Source organism: Cupressus sempervirens, chromosome 1, assembly GCF_028749045.1.
Source record: "Cupressus sempervirens isolate cs-2001-9-10 chromosome 1, ASM2874904v1, whole genome shotgun sequence".
NCBI lineage: Eukaryota > Viridiplantae > Streptophyta > Pinopsida > Cupressales > Cupressaceae > Cupressus > Cupressus sempervirens.
Genome location: NC_143118.1, coordinates 685,953,508 through 685,972,848, shown reverse-complemented (window position 1 = coordinate 685,972,848; position 19,341 = coordinate 685,953,508). Strand labels below are relative to the sequence as shown.

The 19,341-nt window shown below is 32.6% G+C and overlaps 1 pseudogene; it reads right to left on the bottom strand.

Moving 5' to 3' along the window:
* LOC149579789 (serine/threonine-protein kinase Aurora-2-like) overlaps window positions 1-17,302 on the bottom strand; it is a 57,033-nt pseudogene extending 39,731 nt beyond the window's left edge.
* Window positions 17,303-19,341: the final 2,039 nt, after the last annotated feature.

Below are 19,341 nucleotides of genomic sequence, written 5' to 3'. Positions count from 1 at the left end.
TAGCGAGGAAGTTGAGTAATGTGAAGAGAATGATAAAAGTTTGGAATCAGATGGATTTTGGTCATATTTTTCATGATAAAGAGGACCTGTCTGTCAAACTCACTGCTATTCAGGAAACTATTTAACAAGAAGTGTACAATGATTTGAACAGAAATGTTGAGTTGTCTATTCTATCTAATTTGCATAATATTATAAGTAATGAAGAGAAGTTCTAGAAGCAAAGATCAAGAATTAATTGGCTAAAAGAGGGGGATCAGAACACAAGGTTCTTCCACATTTCACCTCTTAAGCATAAAGCTAATAACAAAATTTCTAGTTTAAAAAAGGGGCAGGATATGTTGACAAAAGAGAATGAAATTGCTGCTGAGGCTGTTTCCTATTTCTCCTCTCTTTTGTCTTGGGACCCTTTGTTATTGAAGTTGGATCAGACTGAAATTATCTCATGTATCCCATAGATTATTCAACCCCATCAAAACAAAATTTTGATAGCTATACCAAGTGCTTAGGAAGTTAGAGAAGCTCTTTTTCCCTTGCTAGCAGATACGTCCCCAAGCCTAGATTATTTTCCTACCTTTTTTTTCCAAATTTACTAGCAGGTGGTTATGGAAGATGTTGTGAAGGCTGTTCAAGAATTCTTTGGAGCTAGAAGTATTTTAAAAGAGATTAATTCTACTTTTTTGGTTGTCATTCCTAAAACTCCTGGAGCTGATTCTTTGGATAAATTTAGACCAATTAGCTTATGTAACTCTTTCTAGAATGATTAGTGTTCTTCCTTTGATCATATCTCAACAATAAACAAGATTTGTCCCTAGAAGATAGATTTTGGATTTGATCATGATGGTGCATGAAGTTATCCATTCAATGGAAGCAGGGAAGAAAGATGGAATGCTCTTCAAATTGGATCTTTCAAAAGCTTATGATTGGGTCAGCTGGACTTTTCTTGGTTTGGTGCTCTAGGCTTTTGGCTTTGATCAAAAAGTTTGTAAGATCATATCTCAGCTAATTTCTACTTCTTCTCTTGCAATTTTGGTTAATGGCGCTCCCTCTAATTTTTTCAAGCCTATGAGAGTGCTTAGACAGGGGACCCCCTCTTGCTAATTTTTTTTATTATTTTAGCAAAATGTATTGGAAGGTTAATTGAGAAGAACAAACAAGCAGGAAGCCTAAAAGGGTTTAAACCATCTTCTAGGTGTGATCCTTTCTCTCATCAACAATTTTTGTATGACACAATTGTTATATTGTGGTGACTGATAAGGAAAGTATTGTACATACAATTTTTTTTTTGGTACTATTCACCACTCGTAGATTCGCCACTAAAGTTATGGCTAATTATGGTCAACATGTTATAACCCTAAAGCAGTTTAATACTTGTATAAAAGGGTTTAGGGTTGGGTATTTTTTATTATGTTGTGATGCAAAATTGGTTCTTGCGGCAGTATTGAGCTGTAAGGGATTACAGATTATAATCAGGTTGTAATCACTGGATTGTAATAAGACCAGACTTGCTGTTTGGTGGACGTAGCCTAGGCATTGGGTGACATGTTATAACCCTAAAGTAGTTTAATACTTGTATGAGCATCGAGAGGGAGATTTTTGGGTGATGCGACGTGCTCCCCTGCCCACAGGTGGTGTTCCATGTTCACTAACAGTCATGGCTTTTGGTGCAATGGCAAATGGGTCCAACAACAATAATGGGTGGGGAAGCTTCAGTCAAGGAGGCTAAGGTTATTAAGGAGATTCTAGACTTGTACACTAGAGGATCTAGACAACTTATTAATTGGGAAAATAGCTCAATTTTCTTTATTAATACTCTCGAGGATAGGTAGAGGAAAATTGCGAGGATCCTTGAATGTGGAATGGGAAAGCTTCCTTCTACTTATCTTGGACTCCCTTTGGGTGCTAAGTTGCCTGATTCCTTCTGGAATGTGATCATTGACAGGTTTAGTAAGAAGCTTGTGGGTTGGAAAGGGGCTTCTCTTAGTCAAGCAGGAAAATGCCCTTTGGTTAAATCCACTCTCCAAAACCTCTCAATGTATGCTTTGTGCCCTTTTGGTATTCCAATTAAATTTTTAGAGAAGATGGAAAATATTTAGAGGGATTTTTTGTTGTCGGGTCTTGAAGGGAAAAATAGTTATCCCCTTGTGGCTTGGGATAGTGTATGTCTTCCAAAGTGCTATGGAGGATTGGGTATTAGGAAACTTAAGCATCTTAATATGACCCTCCTAGCCAAAAAAATCTGGTACATCTTTAATAGTACTGGGGAATGGAGAGATATCTTTGTTAATAAGTACCTTAGAAGATAGTCAATCTAGTTCTTACTAAACAATGAAGATATTCTGAACAGGTCTATTATTTGGAATGGTATTCTTAAAGCAAGAGAGCTAGCCAAGGCAAATGTAGTTTGGAAAGTGGGGAATGGGAAGGATATTCTCTTCTGGACTTATCATTGGTTGCTACAAGGACCTCTTATTAATAATCCTACTTTTGAAATGTGGGCTAATGATTGTATTAGGCAATTTGGTTCGAAAGTTAGTGATCATAGAACTGACCAGGGATGGAAATACCCGTCTCTCATCTTTGAGGATCTCAAGCCAATCATGACAATGTTGAACTCTATGGTTATTAATAACAAGAGGGATGAAGTTATATTAGGTGATAATCCTAATAGTTTTTACTCGGTAACTTTGGGCTACAATTCTCTTTGGAGCCTAAAAGAGAAACCCCCTTGGGCGAAAGCTTGGATACCTAGTCTTACCCCAAAGATCAATATTTTTTACTAGTTGGCCTTGCAAGACAAAATTCTTACATAGGATAATTTAATAAAAGAGGTCATATTATGCCTAATAGGTGTATCCTTTGTAAGAATCAGAAAGAATCGATCAATCATATGTTTATACATTGTTCATTCTCAAGGGAGGTTTGGGATAACATAACAAATTTTTTTGGGGTAAGCTAGTGCAAACTAGATAATCTTCTAGACTTCTTTTGCCACTGGAAAAGCATGTTCAAGGGTTCAAACATGCTAGATTTTAGTACCTGGACTTTGCCTCATTTTTGTTGGGGAATTTGGAAGGAAAGAAAAAATAGAATTTTCAAAGACAGAGAGGAAATTACTTTTGTTCTTGGAGAGAAGATTTATACAAGCATAAAGGAAAAATATGAGGTAATGAAGGGGGGAGATATTGAAAATGGTGGTAATAAGAGGGAGAAAGAAAAGAACATGAGGACAAAAACATAGGATGTGAAATGGTTGCTCCCTCTCGAGGGATGACATAAATAAAATTTTGATGGTGCATCAAATGGTAACCCTAGCCCTTTGGGTTGTGGAGGAATCATAAAATATTCTTATGGTGGAGGGGTGGCGGCTTTATCTCATCCATTGGGTTTGCAAACTAATCATTTTGCAAAAGCTAGTGCTACTTGCCTTAAAGTAAAACTGGCCTTTGACATGGGGATTAAAAAATTATGGTTGGAGGGTGATTCTAATAACATTATCAAATTGATTAAAGGAATCACTCAACCGTCATGGTCTATTGCTAATTTAATTGAAGAAATCCAAAATCTCCTTCAGAATTTTGAATGTGTCCATGTCACCCATGTTTACAGGGAAGCTAACCCTATGGTAGACTAGTTTTCCAATGAAGCTGTCAAGCAAGATAAGGTGATGACCTAGAATTTAGGTGGGAATATTTTGGCAGAAGTAAGGAGTCTTATCGAACTGGAAAAAATCTATGGTACAGTGGAGATCTTAATGCAATAATGTTTATTAGTGGAAGCTAGGGTATGAGTGATTGTAATAATGGTGTTTACAGAAAACACAATTAGGAAGTGAGTTTATTAGTGTCATATTGACACATTTTGTGGGTTGATTTTTTTATTTGCCTTTTTTCCTGGGGTATACGAAATTATTTTTGCACTTCTCAAAGATGTGAAAGCTAGAGCTTTCATAGGGTTGAGAAGGGTCTGCAAAGGTTGCTATTTATGAGAATTGTAGGGGTGGAGAGCATAGAAATGGTGGGGGAACGAAGTAGAAAGGAGCCTATGGGGGAAGTAGAAAAATATAAAGAAAGGGAAAAAGTATGGGAGCAATTAGAGAAGGGAGGTATAGCAAATTACATCACTAAACTCAATGGCTTTGATCTAGATGTAACTAATAGTATGGTCAACTCTTGGAAGGATGAGAGAGTCAAAGTGAATGGAGTTTCATTTTAGATAATAGAGGAAGTCATTACTTTTATGTCTAAAATTTTGGTGGAGGGCTTTAAATTTTATAGAGACAAGAAGCTATTGGTGAATGCCATCAAGGATTTTGCAAAGAAAATAGAGGAGAGGAATGATCTGGTGAAATGTGAAACATACTATGAAATGGATTCCATCAAATAACTTTGGAGGTATTTTTTACGAGCTGTTATAGAGTACATTTCATTGGATACTAGATTTGACTGTGTGAGAACCCATCATTTTGTTTTTCTCAACCACTTCTGCCATGGAATCATGATTTCTTTCCCCTTTTACTTGTTTACTTCTATGAGCAAGGCCATCACATCATATAAGATAAAACCCTTTGTGAATCCTACCCTACATGAGGGATTATTATTGTTAATTCATGAGCATTTTAAAGCTCAAACTTTAAGCAAATCTCTTCAGCCTGGCGCGGATGCCTCTGAGGAATTAGACTACTCTAGTTTTTCCTCTGGCTTGGAGGATATTGAAAGTATTAGTTCAAAGGGGGAGAAGAATGTTTCCTTTGGTAAGAAGGAGAAAAAATCACCCTCATCTATTACCCCAATTAGGAAGAGCCCTAGAGGACATGGGCCTAAAAATGAAGAAAACAATGAGGAAGGGGAGGAAATAAAATTTGATGATGAGGAGGTAGAGAAGACAGAAATTAAGAGGGAGGAACCTGTTGCTAAGAAAAGAAAGAGGGAAAAATGGATGGATGTTGAGGGGGTTTTGGGGTTAGCACCGGATATCTCTGCTATTCCTCTTTCCCCTATCCATTCCTAAGAGTAGGAGAAGGAGAACATTGGAGGAGAGGGTGGAGAAGTGATTATTAAGGATAGGCAAAATTCTTGGAGAAATTTCAATGTTAGAACATCCAAGATGGGTATTGTTAGAGAGATAATGAATCCTCAAATTTTGGAAGAAAAATAGGGCCAACTCTAGTTTGAAGATCTCATTGATCCTACTATGGTGGCAATAACAGTAGGGAAACAAGCATGAATTTGTTGAATAATTCTCACAATAGCATGATTGACAACTCCAGGTCAATCAAAAGGCTTTACTATGAACTAGAAGAGGTTAGGGAAAAAATTGGCCAAATGGAAAACAATAGGAAGGAGCCAGGTTTGGGAAATCAAAAGAATAAGGAGGAAAGAATCAGTTTAGCTAAGAAGAGAATCCTAAACCTATAAAACTATAATCATAATCTAGTGAATCAGATGATCTCCATCCTCAATTCTATCAACGATAACATTCTATTCCTTACTAGAATGTTAGAAGCTAGAGGCCTGCTGGATGAGAGTGAGGACAAGGATAGAGAAAGAGCTAGGGTTGAGGAGGATGTGGCAATAGAAATTACTTTCATCAGCCTTGATCGAGAAGCCCAAAAGAGTCAAGAGTAGATTGGGAAGGAGACTCACAAAGTCTATGAAGTAGCTTAGACAATGCAAGGGCTCGAGCAAAAGATAGAAGAATAATCATGGTTTACTTTTTCCTATCTTTTGCTATTATTTTAATGTCGTTCTTTGTTAAGTTGGCTTTTTCTTGTTTTGGCTTTTTCGATGTAAGTTGAACTGGCCTTTTAGGCTGCCTTTGTTTTGGCTAGGCTTTCATGCTTATTATCGGACTTCATTGTTGTTTTAACTATTGGGTTTCACGATCCCTGTAAAACCTAATTTTCTTATAAAAAACATTAAATTTTCACTTGCTTAGCCAATTGTATAGTAAACACTATATAGTCACTTGGTGAATATTGTCTTCCTTCTTTAACCTTGTCACTCAGTGTAGCTTGTATAAAACATTTCATTATAATATTCCATGATTGTAAAAAAGTCAAGTTAACATTATATATTTACTATCGAACTCATTCAAATGCCCATTGAATACCATACTAATCAACTTTGTCTTCAACATACTTTCCTTAAATCCTATTCATCGATCAAGTCATCTTCAACAATCAAATTGATATAACACTTTAACAAGTTAGCATAATGTCTAATCCACTAAGAATTGACATTAATGACAACATAAAAATTGATATGACTCTTTTACAAACATTCATCTTATTCTCAATTGGATCATCAACTGGGGACAAATATTTATCCCTTTGGCATTAATGGTAACACATAAATATGATTTTACATTACATAAGATAATGAAATGTATGCATTGAAAAAAATAAAATAGTTTAGTTCTTTGTCTTAATCATTAGATTCTTTGTAACTTAGCCTATTCCTTTAGCAACAACAATCATCAACATCTATTCCCCTTAGGATATGATCTTCTTTTGTTAGCTTCACTTTATTTCTTTCCAAAATTTTCCCCATTTTTATAGCATTCTCTAATTTTTACTTATATCATCTCTTCTTTTGAGACATGTTATTCTTTACAGATTCTCTCCCCTTAATAGATTCTCTACCTTAATTTTCTACTGTCCTCTCACCCTTTGAAAATAATGCCAAAGGTCATAATAATATCCAATGTGAAACTTACAAAACTTTGTAATAATCCTTGTACCTTTCATGTATAATTTACATTAGTTTCATCATTGTCATCTTCACAACTTTAGAAATGTTCCTAAACTATGAACTCTTGCATCATCTCAACAAAGATATTTCTAATTCATCCATGAATTGATACAACATGTATATTCACTTAGTGAATTTTTGATAGGACAGGACCCCAGTTTACTTCTTAGATACTTAAAAGCATCCATAGGCAATGCATTCGTAAATATGTTTATAATTTTTTCTTTAGACTTCACATATTTAAGCCTCACTTGTTTCTCTTGTACTTACTTGTGTAAGTAATGATACTTGATTGATATATTCTTTGTCTTTGCATGCATCACTAGACTCTACGACATACTTATTGCACTAGTGTTGTCACAATAAATAGTAATAGGCTTGGTTATCTTTTCTTGCATACCTTCCAACAATTTCTTAATCCATATATAATATTTGAGCAATTGATTACAACAACAACATACTTAGCTTCAGCAGTAAATTGTGAAATACAAATCTATTTCTTTCTTACCGAAGCAATCTATTTTTATGCTGAAAAAATCTCCATAACTTGTGCTTTTTCTATCCTTAATATTTGATCTACATTCAACTAGGAACCAAAAAAAATCTCAAATACTTCTTAAATAGTAGTCTTCGTGCTTCAAGATTCTTCCAATTATTGGGGCTTAATCACAATTTTCAATCTTAGATTCATTGCATTTAGCCACTTAGAAAATAGATCTTTCATAGAAGTTTGTGTTCATCCTTATCCTTCTCAAACTTTAAGTTGTGCTTTTATACTTCTTGAACACTCTTTATTTCCATCAAAATTTGGCTTTAGGTTCCATCTTTACAAACTTGTTCTTCTTGATGTTTCTCGGTTAACATAAAATTTCACTTGGGTAAAACATCATTCTGACAATACTGAACTCATTTAAAAGTAACACTAAATTTTTACATGCTGAGGCAACTGCTCAGTAAATATTGTAGTCACTTGGTGAATATTGCCTTTCTTTTTTTTTACCTTGTCACTCAATGTAGCATGTACAACACATTTCATTACAATTACATGAATGTAAACTAATCAAACTAACATTACATAATCATTTTCCAACTCATTCAAGTGCCCGTTGAATACCATACTTATCAACTTTGTCTTCAACATAATTTTTTTGGATCCTTCTCATCAATCAAACCCTCTTCATCAATCAACTTGATATAACACTCTACTAAGTTATCATAATTTCTAATGAACTAATACATGACATCAATGACAACATAACAATGAATATGACGCTTTTAAATACATTAATAGCATTCTTAGTTGCATCATCAATCAAGGATAACAAAAACTATACTATAAAAACTACAACCCATCACTTTCTTATACTAGAAAATATAGAGTATTCTATCTTAAGGAATTTAAATATTCTTTTCTACATATTCAAATATCACATACTTCCATCTTCTATATATATGATACCCTAATATATCCTACCTATGAAACTTCAAATGTTCTTTATTTCATATCATCCTTATGACACTCCTCATACATCACTACATTAGGTTATCTTTAATGCACAAATCATTTTGACATCAATGAAAAATTCAAATTACTAAAATAGAAAAGAAATTAATTAAATGGACTCTCCATTTTGGTGATCTTGAACTTTAATTTTTAAGGTCTCACAATCTACTTGTCTTAGCACATCACATATTTATAAAAAAAAAATCTTTACTCCTCCAAAGAGTAGAAATTGCATCATTTTAGGAATCATAATATATACTATAATTCATTTCCATAAAAATATGCATCTATTCTATGTATTTAGTTTAAAGGAGGAGAGGAATTAATGCCTAACTCATCATGAAGTTGCACAAAGGTGTCCTTTTTCTAATGGTATAATAAAAATATCTCCGAATTATTCCTTAGTAGGTAAATATTCTAACTTGTCTTCTTGTTTAGAAATTTTTTCTCTTAAGAAATGATATTAGATAAAAATATGTTTTTTCCTTGAATGGATGCACAATACCACCCTAGTGACATGATTTGGGGTTTATTTTTGAGACACTACATTTCCTTCATGTGTTTTATGATTATAGTAGGATGCTAGTTAATACTTCACATGATGAGTTTTTCTACTACACTTTTTGTGGTACATTATGTATTCTTTCATTTAAGGATTATCAATTTTTATAGACTTCAAAAAATAAACCCTAGTAACCCATCTAGTGCCTCTATCAGTAACTGAAATGTTTCTATATGATCAAGTTTGTATTTGTAAGCCTCTATGTTGGTTTTTTTAGTGATAGGAGTGTGTGATGGAATAGGTACTAAAGCCTCTATATTATCCTTTGATTCAGAGATGAATCCACGGTCCATGTAGGGACCTTGATCTTAGAGGACCTATTCTAGAGTCAACTGCCTAGATCAAAGCACTTGGGATTTTATTTCTAATTGATTTAAAGATATCATCATTCATGATTCAATTCTCATTTTAATTTCATGATGATGGTTTATTAAATATATTTATTTGAGTTTTTATGAGAGCAGACATATATACCCAAATAAATACAAGGCTATTCTATGTGTGAAATTTTAAGATTTTATATATAAAGTTCATAAAATTCTTCTAACTCAATTTATAAAAGAGGAATGAAAATCAATATATAGAAGGAAATAAGAATTGAAAAGTAATTATGAGATCCTAACTTAAAATCTACTACCTTCCAATTACACTAACAACTCACTCACTCACTTAATTCTTCATGAATTGTATAGATAAAAATGGTGTTGGAAATATTAATGGGAAACAAAATATGGGGGGGTGGGGGCAGGGGTGGGGAATTAGGATTTATGTTAATTTTCATTGATAGAATAATCCACACCTAATTCATCTCATATCTCTGATCTTATACGATATAAACATAAACATGTAATTCTGAAATGAAATATATCTAAACATAACATTTATGAAAATCATCAACCTATAACACAATGATTTGGGTTACCTAGAAACACTTCAATATGAAGGTAAAATTGGGCTAGGGATTAAATCCACAAATCTTCACTATTGCAAAAACAAATTCAACTTATTAGGGTTACAATTAGATCATATCAGGGTAGAAGCAAGGAGTTGTGTCTCAATTCTGCAGAAGTCCATGGATTGAGATCATACTCTTTTAGAAACGAGTACCCATTTTAGGCTCGGGCACCCGTTCTAAAATTTAAACAATGGGCATCCATTTAAAAAAAAATCGGGTACCCATTTTTATTTTCAAAAAATGGGTACCCATTGTTGAAAACATAAAAAAATTATATTTTTAAAAATGGGTACCCAATTTTTAAAAGTAAAAAATGGGTACCTATTTCTAAAAATTTAAAATTTTATTTTTTTGGGGGGATTTTATATGCCGATTTGACTTTTTCAAAATGGGTACCCATTTTTTGAATTTAAATAATGGGTACCCATTTCTTACAACATTAGGCAAGATTTTTTTCTCCTACCTCAGATTTTGGTTTGGGATAGGCTTGGTGAGGCCGAGCCTATGCCTTGACCTCTCAAGATTTGGCTAAGGCATGAAACTAACAAATTGACGCCTTGCCATAATTTTTAGAGGATCATCTTGATCAAATTTTTTTATGAAACAAAAATCCATTAGAGCTCTCATTGTCCTAATTCCAAAAATATAAATTTTATAGTGCTATGATTTTATTTACTATTTTTACATTATTTTTTAATGAAAGGTCATTCCTAAATGTAAAATAGTGAAGTTCACTAAAACTTTAATAACTTTTTTATTTTATAAATTTTATTAAATTAATTTATATTTCATCAATCTACATACAATTCTTTTGACGTTAAAAAAATGATTTTTTGAAAAAAGTAAAATTTTGATCAAATTATGGTGTCCGTACATGAGAGGTTTTAAAATTTACCTTTATAGCCAATTAATAATTAATAATAATAAAAATTATTCAATAAAAAATTAAGAAAAAATATTGTCATGAATCTTCGGTGTACTAGGTAACTCTCTTTAAAAGGATTTATAAACATTCATTTATTTGTGTTAAATTATGTTGTCCGTACATGAGTGCGGTATGGTCCTGAGATAGGCATGTTGAAAAAGTGGTCTTTAAAGATCCATACCAAAAAAAAAAATCTATCATATGGGTATAAAAATAAATTATATATTCAAAAACTAGATTTTGAACACAAAAAAAATTATTTTTGAAGTTTTTTTATATTCAATATCTGAATGCCTCAAATTTTGACATCAATTGACAAGAAATTTCAAAAATAGGAAAAGCACTTCCAGTTTTTGCCCAAAAGTGAGACCCAACTTCTTGCACTTACCCATCAAATTATCTACCCTATGAGGGGTCTGCACCGTTAAAAGAATTTAAGACTGTTAGGTCTTACCCTGTTAAAGGATTTTATATTTACAATAAAGTAAGGACTTTTCTAAGAGATTGGAAATAGGTCTATTAGAACCACTTTGTTAAGAGATTTTCCTTGACTCAATCTATTAAAACTAATTCAGTACCTGACCATTTGGTTTCCTCTAAAATCTTATTATGAATCTCCTCTCTTTAAAATCTCAATTTGATCTCCTTATCTGATACCTTTGTTTGTCTTTCACTTCTCTTGTTTCACTCTTTGAACTCCTTCAATTTTCACTTATATTGTTCTGTCCTTCACTTTGCTTCTCTTCACATACACACTCCTCCTTACAATTCTAGGGTAGGAACCCATCTTAAATAGATAATCCTAGAAGGTTCTAGATTAGGATCAATGATCTATATTTTATCCTTTTGCCATTTTCCATTTTGATTTTATGATTGGTTAATCTTCTCGTCTAGAGATTAATGCCATCTAAAAAAAGATGCAATCTCCTCCTTAATTGTCTCTTTGATCTATAAATATTGTGTAGAGGTCGGCTAAAATGATTTGTACATAAGTGTTTGTGCAATTACAAACTCATATGTCAATACTGGTTTACTTAGCACTTGAAATTTCTGATGCTTGGACATAACTAACATTCATGCTTTAACTTTTCTTCTACTCACTCAATATACTCTGTTCACTCGGCAATAACTAACTTTTTTCTTGTTTGGTCTCAATTATATTACTTAGCTTATATTCTCTCTTAGTATGTGATGACAAATAATTACATCCTTTGTTTTTCAGCCTTGTTTGGATGGCTCAATCATAGTGACGACCATCCAATGCTACCTTGGAAATGACTAAGTGTTAGAAACTAATAGGCAACTTAGGCATAGAGATCAACAATCTCCCCCTTTGATATTAGTGGGAAAAATACTTTTTGATGAGTTATCTTTCCATGCTAAAAATAATAATCCCCTTGAGACTGTAACTTAGTTTAAAAAAATTGAATCTCTTTTGTACAGTATATACAATTCTAAAATCTTTGATGTTGTTCCATCTGATAGTGTTGTCTCTGATTTCTGTCATCTTCTATATTTCCCCTTGTTATCTATAGATATTTCTCCCTTTTTTTCACTTATGACTTGGGGTTTGTTGGGGCAATCTTGTACTTATGAAAATATGTTTTATGAGTAGCCAAATTTTCATCAAGTCCTTTATTCCATCCATCTTTTCTGGATTCCATGACTTGAATATGAATCTCTAGCTCGATAGCTAGATCAATTAAGCTCTCAACATTTGAAAGATATGTTTCTTTCTTTAATGGACTCTATGCTATGCATAATTCCTTTTGAATGGTTTCTAAATGTGGTAGTAGCATAAATTGAATAGCAATCAATTTGTTTTGTATGCCACTATCCCTAGCTAGTAACTTGGATAACAAGTTGACCAAATGTCAACTTATCATATGAAGGTGAGCTTGAACTTGCATCCTTGCCAAATGAATGTGAACATTCCTTCATATCTTCCTGAATCATATCAATTGATCGTTAATCCTCCAATGTGAAGAACTCAACGTCACTTAGCTTCATATATAAAGAATGAATAATATTCAACTTTTCTTCCATTTGTTTGACTAAACTAGAAAGCTCCACTTGCCTATTTACAAGTTCCCCAGAGACTTTTTACAAAAATTTGTGCTCAAAATTTCTCTCAGACCATTGCATAAATTTATCATTAGTCTCAATATCATCTATTTGAACTTTTTCAACTATGTACACTAACTGATCCAAAATTGGATGCTAACTATTAATGTTAGTCATTCTAAATACATCAACAAAATTGTTTGTGATTTTATGTAACACCTTCTTCTTTTTGTGCTCTCTTCTCATTTATTCTTTCTTTGTAATTCTTTCATTTTCTCCAATGTAAAATTATTTAAGTCATACATGGGTAAAGTGATTACCTCATCTAGACTTATTGACTCTTCTATCATCTCATATGATTTTGCTACTATCTGAGATCAAGGAGTTGTATCATTGGGTAGTGATAGTTGTAATTATTTACCCTTTTCAATTGATCTAGATACCTATTTATGCTCATGTTGAGTAGAGATAACCTACTAGTTAGGTGTAACAATTAGTATCTTAGCTAACTTGGCACTCAACAGTTGTATAAGAGCTTGTGTATCCTATTGCTCTTTGGGTTCTCCTTCCATTTATTTTTCTTTCTCTTCTTCAACCTTCTCAACTTTATGGCACATGGGATACAAGTAAGTTGTGGAAACACAATTATAGCCTTGCCTTGTTCATTGCTACTTGTATCAACAGTAACTAATATAACATCAAAACTATCAATTTTGGTACTTTTAATCCTTGGACAATCCTTGATTTTTAGTAATACTAGATTGGTTCTTGGTAGAGAGGTATCTAATTCAATATTTTTAAGGTCTTCTTCAGTCAACACATTCTAATCTTGTAGGGTTGAATTAGGAATGTCCTCAATTTTGACAACTTCTTGTTTTTTATTCCCTTCTATCAATTTCCTAATTTCCTCTACAAGATTTTCAACTTCTACTACATCATCCTCTTATTCCTTGACTTTTCCAGTTGTTTATTCTCCTTCCTTGTCTTCTTTATCAATCCATGGAATAAGAAACTCATATTCTTCCTCCAATATAGTTATGCTCTCTTACTCACCTCTATAGGTGTAGATTTGAATTTATCATCATATCTATCATAGCATTTTCAAGACTCTCTTGATCTTCTATAGGTAAATAATCAAAATTGATGCCTTTAAATCCTATCAAACTTTCTAATTCACTAATCTCTTGACATACCTTATCCACAATTGTTGGAGGCCATCTCAACATAATCTAATTTTTTTTAGATTGTCACTTTGTTTCTTCATCATCATCTTCCTTTTGTATTACAACTACTTTTTCTTTGGTCTCTTAGGTAGGTTCAGTGAATTGGTTGGTTTCCTCTTGACTAGAATTTATTTTGGTTTAGCAATTGGGGGCTAAGCTATCTTGGATATTGTTAGTATTCTACCTTATTGCTCTTAGTGTGTAACATCATTCTACACACCTTTCTTGTGATCTTCTTTAATCTTTGGATTAACAATTATTATTTTCTTGTGTTTTGTTTCCTTGGGCTCAACAATAGCTAGCTCTTTCCCTTTAGATTCCTTTGCTTCAACTGTATGTTCAAATTCTTCTACTTTGTCATCTTTTCCCTCAAGACCTTTGATTGTCCTCATTCTGTTCTTATATTTCTTGGGCTCACTTGTCTCTATATTTATTTTTTCCTTTATTTAGTCATATGTGCCAAGTGGCTCGAAATTCACATGAATATCCTCTAACAAAAGTGTAGTCATTACTATTGTGACTTCATCAACATTTACCTCATAAGGCATTGGCCTTGACCACACAAATCTACACAGTACAATATACACACAACAAAAATTTGTGTCTACCATGAAACATATATCATCAAAATACTTATCTATAATGTATTTAGGAATCCTCATACAATTTCTCATTTTATTGTTGAATTCCTCAAAATAGCTATCCATAATTACCTAAAAATCTTATCTTAGCTAACTTATCAAGTCATTTATTTTCTCTATAGATGGTCTGTTTCTATCCCATGCTACTATGTTGATGGTAGGAAATAAATTTTGTACATATAAAAATATATAAACTAACAAAGAGCCAAACTTACACAATGTATTCTTCACTTTACTTATAGCTCCAAGAATCTCTATCAATTGTAGAAGTTACACCTTGGCAAGATCATAACTATGACCATTTTTTAATAATTGTGTAATGTAGGTTGATTTTAATGCATGGCACACTATTTAATCTGCTCAAGTGATAAAAATTATGTGTAATCACTCTTAGTGCAATTTTGACAACAAGGTCTGACATTCCTTGATTGTTCCATATACCTTTTGTCAATTTCTCAACTTGATTTTTTGTTGTGCATCTTATTGACTTTGGTCTGTCCAAGGTAGGGTATCTTGTTACTTAGTGTATGATGAATTTTTTTTATCTTAATTGGCCTACCTTCTAACTATACCTTCATATCATGAATACAACCCAATACAATCTTTATCCATTCTTCTTTGAAAAATTTAGGAAAATCTAGGGCACAGGTTCTAAGAAAAAATATTATATTCATCCTTAAATACTCCATTATTGCACAACTTCTCACAAGCTATACTCAACTCAAAATCTCTAATTTCTCTGATTTTGCACAAATAACAAGTTTTTAAATCTTGAATTCTTACAACCTTTTGTAGAATTGATGATAGAGCACCAATTTTTTCTTCTGTAGCTTTAAAGTTTGAACAATCACTAAAACTAGGTGGGGGACATTGATCATTCCTAACAATTCATGTGTTTCTATCCTTCAATATTTCACTAAGTGGGTTCCATAATTTGTATCCCTTCAAACCAATGTTATACTCAAAGAAACTATATCTAATGGCTTTGTTCTTCAACTTGGACCTATTCACTTTAGGTACATGAGTGCATGCCTTATAGCCAAAGACACACAAATTTCATAATGAGGGATTCTTACCAGACCATGCTTCCATGGGAATTTTATTGACCAGTGTTGCCATAAGAAAAAGATTCAACAAATAACACACCACAACCACTTCTTTGGCCCAAAACTTCTACTCCAGTTTGTCACTTCCCAACATGCTCCTTGCTATCTCCATCAATGGTTGGTTCATCCTTTCTGCTACTCTCTTCTATTGAAGATTATAAGGTTTTGTCTTATGCCTCTTAATTCCATGATTTACATAGAATTTGTCAAAATATGTATTACAAAAATCACCACTATTATCTATCCTTAAACATTTAATTTGCTTACTAGTCTAGTTTTCAACAAGATTTTTAAATTCCTTAATATGAATAAACACTTATAATTTATTCTTCAAAAACTAAATGAAAGTGAATCTTAAATAATCATCAATAAATTATACATAATTTCTTCAATTAGATAGAGAAGGAACATCCACATGACAAAATACATATGAGTGAAAATAGTCGAACAAACAAGAATATTTTTTTAGAACCAGAATAAAATTTAACATGGTTTCATATATGCAATGTTTGTAGAAATCAAATTCAAGGTTATAATCAACCATCCCCTCAACCAATTTTTCATTTTTCAAGGTTTTGAAACCTTTCTTTTCAATATGGCCAAGCCTATAATGTTAGAGCATTTTTTTATCTATAGGAATTTTAACTTTCATCACATTTACACCATGTGTTTCCATATTAATTTTATCAGACCTGTAAAATATGCTATTACAACATACAAGTCTGGTATCCAACTTATACAATGTTCCAATGCGTTCACCCTTAGCTAAAATAGTAGAGCCCCTAGTCATCTTGTAACCATGATGGACAAATGCTACTTGAACTCGAATTCACCCCTGTGAGCATCACCTAGATCCAATGAGTGCTAAGTGTTCCATTTATTCTCATGAGAGATAGATTCATGTTGAATCACTACTCATGAAACATGGGTCATCGAGTTTGACTCAAAAATCACACAGTTAAATCCTGATATTCACATCACAATCATTTAGCTTGTTGATAGAAAGTACAGTTTGAGCTAGACTAGGCATGTAAAGTTCTCCATCAATTCACTTTACTCTTTTGTCAGAGAAATGGATTGTGACTCTTCCTCTTCCAATGATCTCGAGTGTGGAATCACTCACAAAGAATACCTTTTCGCTATTATATAGTTCATATTTTAAGAACCACTCTTTGTGAGATGTCATGTGGAATGATGCTCTTGAATCCACCACCAATACATAATCAAACGTAGGCACTATCAAGGTCACTACAAAGGGATCATTGTCACTTTGAGAACATGTAGTGTTAAAATTTTATTTCTTCTTCTTCTTTTTCTAGTCCTTGCAATCATTTTGGGTATGACCTTTCTTCTTGTGGTTCCCTCCCTTCACCTTGGACTTCCTTCCAGGAGTGCCAAATTGCTCCGAAGACTTTGATTTTGTGTACTTTTTCTTAATCTTGTCATTAGAATTTCCTTGTACAACGAGGGCTTCCTTTTCTACATCAGTGGACTTCCTTTTCATCTCCTCTGATAGATGTGTGGCAACTACTTTATCCATTTTTGACTTGCTAGTTGTACTTCCAATGGCCATTACTAAGTGATCCCACAAGTCACACAACTAGCACAAAAACAACATGCAACACTCATCTTCATCAATGGACACACCAATAGATGTCAACTATGAAATCACCATATTAAATTAGTTTAACTGCCCTTCCATAGCCACTCCTTCATCCATCTTCAAGAAGTAAAATTTATTTCTTAGCAAAGTCTTGTTTACCAAAGATTTTCCTTCATAAATGCCTCCCAATTTCTTCCATAATGAATGGGTAGTTTTGTCTTCATGAACATTCAATAAAACTGAGTCTGCAAGACTTAGTCTTATCAACCCTCTAGCATTTTGATTTGCAAGTTCCCAATCTTCTTGTTTTGCACCTAAAGGCTTGATGTGAGACACAGTAGTCCATAGGTCTCGATTGACTAGCATATCCTCAACTTTAAGTTTCCACAACTCAAAATTTGTGCCATTGAATTTTTAAATTTCCACTCTTCTTGACGTACCATCTATCTCAATTTACAAAGAAAACATTTTGTTAACTCCATTGAAACCAAGTTGGCACAAAAAACCAAACCTTACCGGACAAGGATAACACAAATGGCTAGGCTCTAATACAACTTTTTACGAAAGCAACGGTGTGGAAACATTTTCTAAATGCCAAATTAATAGGGAAATATAGAACAAAAAATTTGTAGATATGTGCAAGTAAATAAAATATCAGACATAAGTTATAGAGAAAACACCAGATTTACTGTGGGAAACCCTTCCATGAAAAATGCACCACCCAAAAAACACCTTGAGGAATTTTGTATTACTATAAACAATTTTTACATAGAATGACTCTGGATATTTTCATAGGCTCATATTTTCCTATTTAATCCACTTGATTTTTATCACATTTATACTTAATAAATTTTTGCAGCCTTTAATTCATACTCCAATTCATTTTAGGATTTAGTACATAAACTATTATAAGAAAAATAGTCTACCAATCCAATTGTTGATCACTGGCTGAGAGCATCACTACATGACAAACACTCCCTTCAACCTCTATAATCTATAGTATGATTGTATGCCAAACCAATTTCTCCTTCACTATACCTATATTATGATTGTGGGAGATTTGTCCCACAATATGGTGAAGTTGTTCTTTATATGCTCAAGTTCATGTATGGTAGTCTCCAATTGTTGTATGGCCCACCACGCACACACCTTATCTCCTCACCGCATGGTGAGATTGCCTCCACAATATGGTGGTCTTGTTGTACAGTGAGATACATCCACCAATGATGGAATCTCACTTCTTCACTTCTTAACAAAGTCACTAAAAAACTTGTAGATCTAAAAATTTGTATCAAATTTGATAATTTTAATTATACAGACCAGTTCCTTTAAGTGCAAAAAACCAAAATCAATTAAAATTCTAGTTATGTGTCAACTATTAACATAAATTGGATTCTATATATAAACATAGTGTGAAAAAATAAATTTTAGGTCATTTCAAAATAGAATGGAAGGGAGGAAAACATGCACATTCAACTATTACAATAATGTATGATTTTAGTAATACTACTTCTATAGATGTAAATGGCTTGATAGAGCAAATGAATATCTATCTTTCCAAAAGTTATATGCATGAATCTTCTATATGTTTTTCTTGTTATGCCATGGACTTTACAATATAAGTCTCTCATCTAATATGAAATAAAATTATTTTAACTAAAACAAGATTTGAAATATTTCATAATTTTTTACTTTCAACATCATGATTCACTAGGATTTTTGTACTTTATGAAACCTTTGTTATTGATGAATATAGATGGACCAACAATACCCCACACACAAAATTTTACTTTTAATTTCTCTATATAAATATTACAAATATTTAAATTATTATATTATTCATCTTCATACCTATTTAATTATCTTAATCAAGTAAATACTTCATAACAGATCTTAAAACATTTCTACATATTAAACCACTAAACCCTAAAGCGACAAATATTTGAGATATTTCCACATCATTCCTACCTCTTTAAAATTAAATTAAATTAGTGAAAGGAGATTTTAAT